The 13,857-nt window shown below is 36.5% G+C and overlaps 1 protein-coding gene across 1 annotated transcript in view; it reads left to right on the forward strand.

The window, feature by feature from the left end:
• The first annotated feature begins 1,281 nt into the window (after positions 1 to 1,281).
• The window catches only part of ABCB1 (ATP binding cassette subfamily B member 1), a 49,456-nt gene continuing 36,880 nt past the window's right edge, over positions 1,282 to 13,857 (forward strand). Inside the window, exons 1-3 of the mRNA XM_050338923.1 lie at positions 1,282 to 1,448; positions 8,064 to 8,177; positions 13,485 to 13,647. The gene's annotated coding sequence lies outside the window, so the exon portion shown is untranslated. The remainder of the gene's footprint in view (positions 1,449 to 8,063; positions 8,178 to 13,484; positions 13,648 to 13,857) is intronic.

Below are 13,857 nucleotides of genomic sequence, written 5' to 3' on the forward strand. Positions count from 1 at the left end.
AAGAGTTTGGTTTTTTTTCTAAGTCCAGTGCTGTGTTTTGAATTCCGTATGAGAATTATGACGACAATACACTGATGTTTTGGTTGTTGCTAAGTAATGCTTCCCCTAAGTCAAGGACTTTTCAGTGTCTCATGTTCTGCCAGTGAGGAGCTGCACAAGAAGCTGAGGGCAAGGAAAGCACAGTCAGGACAGCTGACCCGAGATGGCCAAGGGAATATTCCATACCACAGGATGTCATGCCCAGTATATAAACTGGGGGTAGCTGACTGGGAGGGGCTGATTGGAGCTTAGGGACCAGCTGAGCATCCGTCAGTGAATGCTGAGCAATTGAACTGCACATTACTTGTTTCTCTTGGGTTTTATGTTCCTCTCTATCTATTTTATTATTATTATTGCTATTATTATATTTTACTGTGCTTCAATTATTAAGCTCTTCTTACATTAATCCATGAATTTTTACTTTTTTTCCAATTCTCCTTCCCACCCCACTGGGCAGAGAGGGTGAGTGAGTAAGCAAATGGCTGTGGTACTTCGTTGCCATCTAGGATTAAACCATGAAACCTACGGCTCATGAATTCTGATGTTTTAATGTTCTCTTAGTGAGAGTATTCACCACAAACTAAGCACAAACTAAGCTATTATGTACCCATCTGTTTTCATGTCTGGCCAACTACCTACCTTCTAATACTCCCTTTTGCATTCAAAGACCCCGTAAATGATCCTGTTCATGCACCTATTGAAACAAATCTACTGGAAGTGTACAGAGTGCTCCTTATCTACAAGTGTTTGTCACCTGGCCACAATACACTCACTATGCTTCACCTCTCTACTAGCTTCTATAGTAATCACCCCTCAATTTCCTCATCTTCATGTGGGAAATAGCTCAGTCTTTGATACCTTGCTTTGTATCATTTTCTTTGGTTTGTTTTCCAACTGTGTGTTTCTTCAAATGTTAAGTCTACTGGGGCCACCACAATCTTGGCAAAGGTATGTGCTTGACTGTTCCAATACTGCTGCCTCTGTATGTTCCTTTTGGTGTGCTTTTACATGACCTGCATATTTTTTTCCTCTCTTCTTTTTTTTTAACCTATGTACAGGATTTCCTCTCCATGATTGATAGGCTACCAGATTTCCATTGTGTTTGAAGGTAACTTTTATTATACTTTGGTAGTCAAATAGTTAAAGCCTGATACATCCGGTCTGAAACTATGTACAAAGCTAGATCATTTCCTTCGGGTTCCTCTTTTAACATCATTAGCAGAGCTTGTGGCTCTGCTGCTTGTGCAGAGTGAGGGCAGACAGCTCTTTATTTTTCCCAGGAGTTGCAGCATATCTAATAGAGGATTTTCCACACTTTTCAGAAGAACTGGAGCCATTTCTAAAGCACACTGAATAACCTGTGGCACGAAGCTGATAGCAGAGCTCCTACCCGGTGAGACACGCATAAGGTAAAAGTGCATTTATGTTCTGTTCCAGTGGTTAAAAGCCATATAGAGCTAGTGATAAAATTTTGTGACATTCTACAGAAAGCTCTTATTTTATAAAAGCCATTGTCCAGCTAGCCTAGGGTTTGATATATATCCAGTTTGTACTTTTCCACTGATTATGAACTTCAGTGCAGTACGTGTGATATATCCTTTAGTGAAACATGTTATGACATGTGTTACTGCAAAACAGCCTCTAGTGATGTATTCCTGAAGCTAATTGCCTATGCCAATGCTTAACCTGATTTTTAATATGTAATAGAGCTCTTTCCCACCGGTTTTAAGACTCTCAAAGCAAAGGCTGTAACTTTCATCTTATTTCTGTGTTCTTAGCACAGTGGAGTTCAGTAGTGGCCAGCTGAACATAAAACAGTTTACAATAATCTGAGCATCTAAAGTCCAGTGTTTAAAGTAGTGCATTTTTGGTTCTTTTTTTCTTTCCATTTTTGTTTGTGAAATTTCTTTGCTAATTTGATTAGTGGTTTACTGATTTCTGCAGATGTAATTCTCACAAAAATGTAAGCAATTCCAAAAGTGAATCTCATGCAACTATTATTTGCATAGACTCTCATAGTCAGTTCTACCCTTTGCTGATCCCATTCCTTCCTGACCTAAAACTATTACTGAGTATTTCACTTCAGATTGTACCAGCTGAGTCTTGTCATAATTAACTTTAAAGCTTGTGTTGAAAGTAATGATTATTACTTCCTGAATATATTCCCGAACTTTCAGTTAATTTTTTCCATGTACCAATTCATTCATTCATGTATGGTATGACATAACACATTTCGATGGTAATTTCATCCACATGCAATACATTTGATCTGAAAATCTTGAAGTACATGGATAAAATAATATCGCTTTCTCTCCGTGGTTAAATGTTTGTTGTTACCAGCTTTGCTCTCTTAGTAGAATTGTGAAGAAAGCAAGGCTAAATCAACAGCCAAAAAATCAGTGAAATGTTCTGCTTAGTGCTACATGAATTTCAGGCATGTTTCCACTACAAACAGCCTGAGAGGTGGCTACCTTATGTAAGTGTTGAAATCCCACTTTTAGGGTTTTTTCTTTGCTTTTAACCCTGGACGAAAAGGATGTTAAAAAGATAAGTCTCTGTACTAAGAACCTGCTTTCCAGTAAACTTGTTGGTGGATTGGAGTCCTTCCTCTGTTTCTGGGTATCTGGGTGTTGATACTGTTTTTTGGGAAGAAGGATCTGGACCTTCCAGTCATACACACCTTCTATTTTTTCACATTTTAGCTTACAGACACACAAAACTTGAGGAAATTCTGTTACCCAAATATCCACTGTTTTTACTTCCTCCGGATTCTTAATAACAAAGCATCAATGACTTGCAGGAATCACTCCACCCTCACCTCCCACTGGTCAGGCCCAATTCCACAAACATCCGTAGCAAAACCTGAATCTAACCCATTTTGTTTCAGCAAGGCTATGCCAATAATTCCCTGGTATTTATATGAGGGGTCCTCCCACTACTATACTCAGGAGGAACTCCTGAACTTGGCAGCTATTTAACTGTAGGCAGAGATCTTAATACAGGTACTTGAACATCTCTTCTTGCATATAATACAAATTTTATCATTTTTCCATTTTCTTGAGTTCCTGCTGGAACAAATAACCATTGAAGAGTGGTTATTGACTTTATGGTATCAATTAACATCATGGCACTAGTGGTAGTTAATGTTCTTTTCTTGACCAGCTAGTACTAATATTGTTATTGGCCATTTACACTGATTATATTGTAATTTCACCACTAGACCAGGGACAACTAGGCAGCAGAGTGTCCCTAGTCCTTGTTATTGAGAGGAAGAGATGATGCCAAAGGGCTTCACTGAAAGGGATCTGTTATTTTCTATTGTTTTCATTCCTCCTCAGGATTTTTCTTTTTCTTAACAAAATGAGCCAATGAAGAATTTATGTATTCTATCCCATTTTCTCATATCTTTGCTTCTTTTTCTCAGATTTTACCATTTTGCTTTCCTGCAGTCCCATTGGTGTGCCCTAAAGGAAGTTTTTATAATTTTCGTCAATGATCTTTTGCAGTTACCATTTTTGCAGTTTACCATTTTTTGCAGTTACCAAATTTTGCAGTTACCATTTACCCCTATTTACACAAAGAGGTAAACCCACAGTGAGGACTATTTTCCCTTTTCTGTTCCCTTTGATTTTTATTCTGAAATGGAGGCTTTGCATCTTTTTTAACCATATTTCTGAAAATTACAGTATATGCAGACTTTTTTTTGATCCACAAGACTGAGATTTCCTTGTATTCCCTCTTATCTTCATTACCTTAACCATTGTCCCTGTCCTTTTCTGTTGTTTACCCCTCTCTTTTCCTACATATTTTTAAAAATATATGTGAAGAAAAAGGATGTTTTCATAGATGAGCAATGTTATTATTCTTTTCCTCTATCTCCTATCATGGTTTAACAATGTATGTATGAGTCATCTGATGTGGCATGACAAACAAGTCTTCATCTGTATCCATGGATCTGTTGTGAGGAGATCAGTTTACTTAGCTTACCATTATCAGAATAGCCACTGCTATGAATACTGTGTTAGCAAAAAGGATGTTTTGATCACTACCATAGTGGTGGAACATCAAAAGGAAGAGGATAATAACTTGTACCTGTTCCTGGGGTTTGCATGTTTGTGGGGAACATCTTATTGTGAAATCTTGAGGTAAGCATTATTCTGCCTGTGTGACTTCACCCTTTTGTGAAATAGAAGAAATGTCAGTGCTGATGCCAGATTTTATGGAACAAGGTGAACTCTATAACAAATAAAGTGTGATAACCCAGTCTAACCCCCAGTGTGTGAAAAGACCATACATGCACTCATGATAATATAGACTCACCTTCATTTTTAGGACTTCAGCATGTACACATGCTTTCCCTGAGAGATCTACCACTCTTAAATAGTTCAGTTTACTTGAAATACGACTATACGTGGAAACCAGTTAGAAAAGTAGATGGTAATTCTATTCTGTGAAACAATCCACCAGTATTCCAAAAGGGGTTTTGTCATATACATATTTGGAATGAAATGAAGAACTGTATTTCAATAATTTTTGTTCTTGTTAACACACAATTTCTTATACACATTCATGTGTGAGAAATTCTTCTGATCCTGTCACATAATCTTTGTGACATAAGTATCATAAGAATGCTATGTGACACACTAGCATTTTTCTGATATGTTGCCAAGATAAATAATCTAGGCGGATATGTTCTCCTCCCTCATGTGCACCATACCATGGACTCAGTTTGGTTATAGGACTTGGCCTGGTTCTGACCACACCTACTTATAACTTCCAACTAAATGGATGCCTTCATCAACTTTTACCAGCCTTGCACGGTCACTGCAGAAATCATCTGTCTCCTTTAGGATGTGGGATAACTTAGCAAAGTATCTGTCCTCAGGCACCATGGAAAATGCTATAATGTCTTCTGCAAATGGCCCATGACATGGAATCACTGCCAGGTCATTTCCTCTATTACTTAGATAGAAGGCTTTGTTTGTATACCCCCAAGCCCAATAGACGCTCACCAGAGGCAGTTTGAAAACAGTTAATTTTCTAAATTCAGTTCTGCTTCATAGTACTGACAATACAAGGAACAGCTGAGGATGCTCTCATCAAAGAATCCCTGCATCATTTAATAAGCATATCTTGCCCACAGGAGGGGGGTCTCTGGATCCTTAGGATATTTGCATTAGTTCTCTAATTTCTACTGGAACAGCATTCCTGGTGTACCAGGTGCAGACGCTGAATACAAGGGATATAGGCATTTTCTTACAGTAGTTGGTATCTCAGTTGACTAGATGCTCAGATGAGCTGAGAGTTACTTCCTTGAACATTTTCCACACCAACAACATCATTTGCTCTCAGTGAAAGGTGACGTGGAAAAAAAGGACCGCTCTGAACACTTCATTCAGTCAGGGTGAGCTGTTAATCATTAATTATTTATAGCTGACTATAAAAGGAGATCGAGGAATTACATTTAATGCCATGACCCTCACGCAGATTCACGTGTCATTGCATGCAAGCAGAATGTGAACTGTGCAGAGGTTGTGACTCAGGGTTGAGTCACAAAGGAGGAAGTCTAGAGTGCAAAGGTGAGGAAGTTGCAATACAAGCCTTCATTTTGTTCTTTCAGTTATCATTGGGTGGTTCTAAAGCGCTGTCTGAAACCTTGTGGTTCAAGGGTCCCCATGAATATTGACTTTTTATGGAGCCATCCCCCAGTCTTTCCGGCTCTGACCTACAGCCTTCATCTCCCATTCTGTCTGGGAAGTAGACAAGAAATTATGTTGTGATTTCACAGCCTACACAGGGAAAGGGAGGAACATTGAGCAAGACCCCTGTGGTTTGCTGATTAGTTAAATATTTTTTATTGGTTCTTACTGCTGTTTCTTGGGCAGGAAGGTCTCTATTTTACTGATATTACTAATTACTGATATTACTAATTACTATATTACTGATATTACTCATATTTGGCTATGATTAGCACTTTCATTGATCACTTTGCTGTTTAGTATGTTATGTCATTTTTACTCAAAGCTTATGCTTAGAAATGAGTAAGACATAAATAAGAAAAAAAGGTGAAATTTGGATTTGCAAGGCCAAAGTCTAATAAATTCAAATATCAGCGGGAAATATATGGGAAAATGTTGGTTTTCCCTAACATGGATAATATCTGGATGTATTATCCAGATAAACGTTTTTGGAATCAAAATATATTTTAATGACTTTATGACATGCCAGCTTGTCAGAACTGAAGTGAGTCTTTTCCATTCTCTCTGCCACCAGCTTCGGCTGTTGACAGTCCCTGGACTAAAGATAACTTAGAACTGCAAGCAAACCAGGATCTTGTGTACCTGGAAGTGTTAGGAGAGACAAGGAGCTTGGATTAACCATTGGATAGGACTTTAGGAAATAAATTTGTGGGAATTAAGATTAAAGACTCCTTATGGAAAGAAGGAAATTGGGAGTTAAGAGAAGCTGCAGATGGGTAATGAGAGAGAACATCTAGTTTGAGTCAGTGGAATGGCTACAAGCGATTACCTCCTCAGTAACTGTAGCCATAATGCAGCTGGCCACAACTCAGTGAAATCTGACGATCTAGTTGCTGAAGTCCTGGATGGTGAGAGATTTATTTTATCCAGTCTCTTTAGAACTGTTTCTTGCAAAATGGTCACATGCAGCACAACTTGATACCCTAACTGGAATCTTCCTGTTGAATCTCCCTGGATTGTTATCAGAGATGCACTGGTGTGCTTTGTAAGGCAGACAGAGCTTTGGCATGTGACAGCATGTTTCTGGATGCATAGGTGGTTGATATGAGGAAGCATTACCCCTACTGTCTGTGGTTATGGCTGTTTAAAAGGTTTGGAGCCTGTGAACACGTCTATACTGTATACAAGTACCTGTAGAAACACAGTTCCCTTAGAGTGTACCGTCATTTGTTTTATGGTAAACATAAAAAAGGAACAAAGCAATTTGACTGTGTTTAAAGATTAACATACCGAACATGTTCATAGTGCCATAATCAATGACTTATGAGATGAACTGAATGATTATTTTTAGTCGTTTCAACAGTGTAATAAAATTCAATCTATAGATTAAATATGTAAGTATGCTTCCTTAATGCTAGAGGACAAAAAAGTCATATTACTTACAGAAACTTAAAATATTTCCCTATTTTTTGAAAGAAGCACCAGTTTGAGGATACTTTCCACAAAACAAACAAACAAACAAACCAAATAAACAAAAAAACCCACCTGTGAGACAGTTTGGGTCCAGAGGATAGTAATGGCAAAGATCAATGGCACCAACTCTATCTAAGTGGTTATAGAAACTAGGTTTTTTATTTCATTCTAGATTGTTTTGTTTGGGGTTTTTTTGTTGTGGTTTTTTTGTTCTGTTTTGTTTTTTGTCTAGAGAGGACAGACAACATTTGTGAAAGCAACATTAAAATTTTGGAAGTACTGCAAAGTGGAATGGAAGAAGTTGTTCTTTGTATTTGCTGGGAATAGGAAAGGGCTAGTAGGTCTAACCTATCTCAAGGGCAATTCGTGTTAGACATCAGAAAAACTTCCTAGTATTTCAGATGGTCTAAAGGTCTCCATCTTTGTTTTTAGAAGCTATCAATGAAGAGACAGAACTTAAACACCTGTCAAGAATGACATATTTAACAATTGATCTGATCTGGAGGAAGGAGGATGGCCAGGATGGCGTTTTGACATTATATGTCTTCCACATATAACAAACTTTAATTGTAGAATTGAGAAATAAACAAAAATTTGGAATTCAGTATTACTAGGCAGAAGCTGAATGACAGGTTTTTAATTCTCATAATTTGCTGTGTAATCTAGACATTTCACAAATTGTACGGAATAGAATTGCAAGTATTCATAAAATATGACTTTGAATAATATTGCACAAGTGAATAAGTCAATAGCTTTGATTTCTGTACAGGATATAATGTTAATGCTGTTATATATTTCATATACAGTGACATATTGTTAGTGACATTGAAAACTCCTTTCCTTCTTCCTTAGGACTTCAGCTGTCTGGGATCCAAGACACAGCTGTGTCACCCTCTCTCAGACTTGTGAGGACATTGTGAAATTCTGGGCAAGAACTGCAAAGTTGATAAAGTGGACTTCTACAAGGTAAGAAAGGTAAAATGGCAGACAAAGGTAATAGTCTTGAGATGGAGTTAAGCAACAGTTTAAGGATTCAAGAGAAAACATCATCATGAAAAGGGAAAAGCAGCAATTTGGAAGACAGCAATTAAGTCACAATGAGAATCTATTCCGGAGGCAGTAGAAACAAGCTCTACCCCACCTCACTGGGGACTTCTTGGCCAGCAAAGACTTTTCCTGTTTCTTATTCAGAACACTGAGCATACCAACAGTCAGTTTAATATTTCATTAATTCAAGTTATCAAAACATGGTTGTGTATGATAACTAATCAGTAACTGCTGAATACTTTTAAGTTGTGTGTATTCAATTTACAAAGGGCTCTTTGTGCTCAGCAAAAGGTGTCTGTTCAATCAAAGGGACTTGGTGAGGGAAGGGTTACTTATGCTGTTACAATGTTACCAGGCATATCACTGCCCAGAAAAGTTATCAGTAAAAAAAAATTGAATGTGTCTGTAATAATATATGTTTTATTCAGCTTCAATTGTTTTCCACCTGGACAAAGAAGTAATTTTGTTAATTTTTTTTCCTGCAATTTTTCATTTGTGGTATAAAGTCCTGAGCATTTTTAAATCCCAAATGTTTCATACTGTATTTCTTTAAATGCATTTTTCTGTTATAACTGTAGTAAGAATATAATTTTAAATGCAACTATACTGCAAGTAATGATTATGAAAAATATTATATCCTCACACATTAATGCATCGTTGAGTCATATTTAACAACTTTGGTGACAAATAAACACCAAGGAAGTGTTTCCCATATACAGAAAATATTTCTCAAAATGAGATGTAGGTTTGTCTGGATTTTCTCTTGTTTAAGTATAAGCCAAAAAACTTTGAAGCTTTCAGAAACAAGACTGAGTTTGTGAAGCTGAAAACTTACACATTAGTCATAGGAAGCTAGTGACGTTAGTTGATGGCAGTCCTCCTTAAGAGAATAAATAATTAACTTCAAATCAGATCACGGGACAACAGAAGTGGAGTTTTGTAATTTTAAAGCATGCTTTTCAGAGTAAACTTTCTTTTTAAACACAAATAGTAGCTTGGTGCTTACAATAACTTGATTTGTCGTCATGCTTAATCTGGGACAAATAAAATGTCCACCGATTCCAAAAGGCATTATCTCGTGGCTGAGCATACAACATAGTTCAAGGAACACACAATTCTCGTTTTCTGACAGTATAATAATTTTTGTCACATATGACAAGTCTTGTGGACAGAATGGTAGCCAAGTTGGCAAAATTCCTGTGCAACGTACTATTCTTTTCCAACACTGATTAACAGGAAAGAGGCTCCTAAAATGGAACACGAGTTCCCTGAGTACTATAAATCAGAGCTTCTTCACAGTTATTCTAATTTATGCTAGGATTGAATATCATTGAGGAATCATTACAGAATTTCTGGGATCCACTCCACAATTTTGTCTACCTGGAGCTTATTGGAAAATCCAACTCTCCATCTTTAAAGTAAAGAAAAGAAAGAAGTAGCTTGTGGAATTTTTCTCTGGTTATATGTATTATATTCAGACTTTGAAGTATTTGCTTCAGTTTCTAGTCTTGTTTGCTATTTTTATTGTAAGTATAAAAAAGGCTATTTTTTCTTGATATTATTTAAAAATTTTGAAGGCATAATGACATCATTTCACTATGTTTTGTCTCTGCTATCAAAGTTACATTAAAGTTTTTGCTTTGGTTGTTTATTCTGATATGTCCCAGTTGGCCATCCCCTTGGCTGGCCTGCATCAGATTAAAAAAAATATATGGAACCAATGTGTGATTTGTGGGATGAGATTCTCTCAACACAAATTGTTTTCTGGAAGCATAAGCAGTTGAGACTTCACCACAAAACATGACAGCTCTATTTTTTAAATGCCTTTTCTACTGTTCCAGAAGTTTGTTCATCAATGTTGAGGCATTTTGACATATAGGAGAGGGTTGGACAAGCAAATTTTGGTAATTAAGTACTTGGAAACTATGGAATAATTAATAGTGAGTTACAATACAGGATGATCAATGTTACCTAACTTAACTGCAATCCAAAAAATAGGTTATAATTATACAAAATACAATTTAAACACTATTGTGAATAACAGAGCTATACTGAAAAGACTGGTGAGTGATCTGTAAGAGCAACGACTTAGTGAAGAATTTAAGGTTTGTCATAGTTTATTGTACCAGTACAGTCTCTCATTGCACTAGAGTGCCCAGGAGAGATTATTCAAACCATGCATTTATATCAAGTAGGAGAAGGGAATTAATTGTACCTCAGTTTAGCATTACAGAGTTGACAAACTATTTCAAAGGATCAGTGGTCATCCTTCCAACATACAAGAAGTTCTTATACTCAAAATTCTAAAAAAGATGAGTGAATATAATGTAAGAACAATAAAACCATGTCAGCCAAAGGGAAATTGGCTACTATCTTAATAAAGAGAGGGTTGAGTAAACCTTATGAATATGTATAAGTATTTTCACATAGAAAATATATCTGACAATGCAGGTCCTCATAGAAATAATAATATCCAATAGGTATTGTTCTGTCTTCAAATAACAATGTCTGTGAAGGGAAATGGAGCACAGAAACAGTTAGCCAATAGGTGCAAAAAACTTGCAACCCATTGCAATTTTTAAAGTACAACTAGATATTTTCCTCACGTATAGACTTGACTTTACACAAGGACAACTTTTGCTGACCCGATGAGTCACTTGGCAGAACTTTCAACTGCCTAAGACATTTACCACACAACTCAATAGAGGTAGCTCTTTGAGCTGCAGTTGTTATTTGCTTCATAGAATCCCACTGGTCCACTGCTGGATAGGGCTGAGATGGAGGTGTAGTGGAGTTTTGGACAATCCAGGTGCATGAACCTTATCAGTTATTTTTTATGTGCTTGTACAAGAGATTTGAATTGTCCAACATTTCACCAGATCTCTACTTCTTCTAATTCTTGGATAACAAACTGCTTTGGGAAGGAATTTTGAATTGTTTATGGGCCTTAAATAGCTCAAAGGCCATAAATTGGTCATCTCTGTTTAAATCCATCTTCTGTGTGAAATTTTGTGACTAGTAAGTAGAAGGAGAAAAAAGAAAGGTTTTCTTTCTTCTGGACTTCTGAATGATCAGGACACTCTGCTTTTCATGACATCTTTACTTAGCATCAAGTCCATATCCACTCGATACAGACAATGTCTATAGGAGATTTCATGCCTCAGCTCTTCAGTCTACAGAACTTAAAAATCTCCCTTGATGACATTAACGGTTGGTTAAAGCTGAGGGTAAGCTGTTGATTTAACCAAATAACTGACCTGAGCGAAGACAGCATTTTTCAAACATTGAGATTATGAATCCTTCTAATGTATTTAGGGCAAAACTGGTCACCAGACTTTGGATGAGACAGCATTTCTTCTCAGAAGAAAATGACTGCCACCTACATTGTTTCTAGGTGTTTTTTTACATATTTGGTTGTGAATCACCTACTACATTCACATACATGTGAATATATTTTTATACTCAATGCAGGTAATGTGCAGTGGTGATGCCTCAGATTCTTCTGTTGTTGTTTCATGATGCAAATTTAACCTCTTCAGGCTGAAATTACATAGTCAAACCCAAATTATCAGTTTTAACATGGATGTATCTGAATGATTTATAGTCAACTGCAAATTATAAGAGATCAGAAGGATTTAGTGATCTTTTGATTTCAAATTCTGTGCAATTGTGAAGCTGAGTGGACAGTCAAAGTATACAAGCTATAGAGAAATTACAAAATTTTGTATCTTACTAAGTAGATGTAAAATACTGTAAAATATGTTCCCAATTTTCCCATCTTTTGAGTATCAGTTTAGTTGCTTCAGCTCATGGTGTGATAAGGACAGGTGTCTTTCATTTTCTTTTCTTTACTATGTGCAGGCAATAGAAACTCTGGTAAAAATTAAATTGCTCTTCTGCTGTATTTCTATTTCCCTTTCTTATCATGATTGCACTGCAACAGCATCAAGACTGATATGGGATAACAGAATGTTGTGAAAGTTTTGACCATTCTCCCTTTAAGGTGAAATAGTTGTGAAAGTCCTGCATATAATACTTAATTTTTTTAATCAAATAATTTTCTTTAAAGTTTCTCGTTTGACTTTATTCAGTTTCCCTGAAATAATTGGACCAGTTCATTAGGATCAAGTATAGGAAAGTATTTAGGCACACAGGTTAAAACCCATTAACTGCTGTGGATAGACCTCCATACAGATATTTCAGAATGACTTTTCATAAACAGATAGTACTTATACAGGGAGCCCCTGGTGGTCTAGTGGTTAAGGGCGCGGCGCTGTCACCGCCGAGGCCCGGGTTCGATTCCTGGTCAGGGACACTCCCTGGGCAGATGGAGCTCGTTAGCCCTATGAGGTAATCCATCTACATCCTAAGGACCTCGCTGCCACCGTCCAAGCTCGCTTGGCCCCGGCAGATGAACCTTAGGATTAAAGGGTGGGCTCAGTTCCGCGCACACTGTGTCTCACCTAAAAAATCCAATGCGCAGGCTGGAAGGTGTAAAGACCTTCCCCGGATCTTCACTCGCGAAGACTGGCCATTATTATAGTACTTATACTTACTAATCCTTTGTATTTTGCTTGACTGACAATGCTAAACTACCCTTTCTAAACCATTTCTCAAACTGATAAGACTATTTATATTCCAAAATTTATAAAAATACTGTTTTACCAAAATTTTGAGATTACAGGCATACATGATAAAAAGGAACAAAAATAATTTCTTCTGTGTAATTATCAGATTTAGTAAGTTTTTTGTGAGTTAAGTTATAGGACACCTACAGAGAAATTAATATAAATCTACCTGTCTTCTAGGACAAGTATTTTTATTTAACTTTTCACAAATTTTACTTCTGTAAAAGTGTTGAAAATATCTAGTTTAATACATACAATGAAAAAAGAGTTAAGAAGTAAAATTAATTTATTTTAAATGTTTTAAATATTTATTATTTTCATCAAAGTAATGCCTACAGATACTGATAAAGCCAACACATTTCACAACGTCCATTAATAGTGGTTCAAGTGGACTACTAATAAGAGGTCCATTTCAAACAGTTTAGAATCTGAACATAAATTCAAAAATCAAAAATATGCTAATTGAGAAGATTTCTGTTGACCACAGCTATTTCCAAACCATTTTTAAACTGAATCTGAAACTCATCTTGCTGTTCTGCAGTTATTTAAATGAGAAATTATATGCACTATAGTAAAATCCTATTTTCTTTCATGCTAGATGGGTCATGTTTTCCTGGATTAGACTTAGAAGATTGGAAAAGAAACAAAAGAGTAAAACAATCCTTCAGCATTATTTGGTCTCTTTCTCGCTGTGTATTCAAGAATGGATTCATCCTTAAGTGTAACAGTTACTTGGAGCATTCAGCAACACCTCTAATAAGGTAAAGAGGAATTCCTCTGAGTTTTAAGGAGCATAGTTAAGCCAACAGTAGATACAGGGAAATTTTTTTGATGGAAGAATAGAGTATTCAGGGTTGTTTTCCCAGGTGACAATGAAATAAATGTGTGTTTAAGGAGTAGTATTATTCCCTTTAGGAAAAGAGAGGTACAGTCCAAAGTGCATACACTTTTCTCTCCAAAATAGGAGAGGC

The sequence above is a fragment of the Myiozetetes cayanensis genome, unplaced genomic scaffold, assembly GCF_022539395.1.
Source record: "Myiozetetes cayanensis isolate MyiCay16 unplaced genomic scaffold, myiCay2020 scf1, whole genome shotgun sequence".
Classification (NCBI taxonomy): Eukaryota; Metazoa; Chordata; class Aves; order Passeriformes; family Tyrannidae; genus Myiozetetes; species Myiozetetes cayanensis.